The following is a 763-nucleotide window of genomic DNA, read 5'->3' as shown; positions in this document are numbered from 1 at the left end:
TCACTTCCTTAGATGTTCACTTGGCAGAAAAACCCTGTGGATGGTAGGTAGAGTAGAGGAGCCCCTGATGTCTGACGTGGGTGATGTGAAAAAGAGGCACCTAGTGCTGGCTTGCACTTCTGCCTATCTTATCCAACCATCCTCCATCCATCCATCCATCCATCCATCCATCCATCCATCCATCCATCCACCCATCCAACTCTCTTTTATGCCTGTACAATGAAGCCTTGTGCAGAGCCGGGTGTGGAATTTGTCAACATCTGGCCTGGTCAGACTCATTTTCTTTTTTAACACTGGGGACAATTTTATTGAATATATTAAGTGGGGACAAGATTGAAAAGATGTTCAAATGAGCTAGGTAATAAACTTTTCATGTCTATCAAGCTCTCCTGATATAAATGTAGATTTCCTCTCATTGAATCTCGAATACGAAAATACCAAAATATAAAGTACTGATTGACTTCTTAAACTGAGCTAAATGTATCACTTGATGCTTGATGTCCTAACAAAAAGGAAGAGGCAAGAAAGGATAAATATGGCATATATTCTTCCTGAGATATTTTTATATGATGTTGGATAACTTAAAACATTTTTTTTTAAGTTGAAATATGCACAAATATGTTATAGGGCACGGTAAAAAGTCGGGCAATTGTAGTAACACATGTGCTTATGTGCACACAGGTCAGTCACTCCTGTGCTTCTTGGCCTTGACCCTGGAGCACTGGGGCAAGGCCCTGTCTTCTGAGCTCTTACTGAGACACAC

Source organism: Pteropus alecto, unplaced genomic scaffold (genome assembly GCF_000325575.1).
Source record: "Pteropus alecto unplaced genomic scaffold, ASM32557v1 scaffold548, whole genome shotgun sequence".
NCBI lineage: Eukaryota > Metazoa > Chordata > Mammalia > Chiroptera > Pteropodidae > Pteropus > Pteropus alecto.
Note: the sequence above shows the minus strand (reverse complement) of the source record.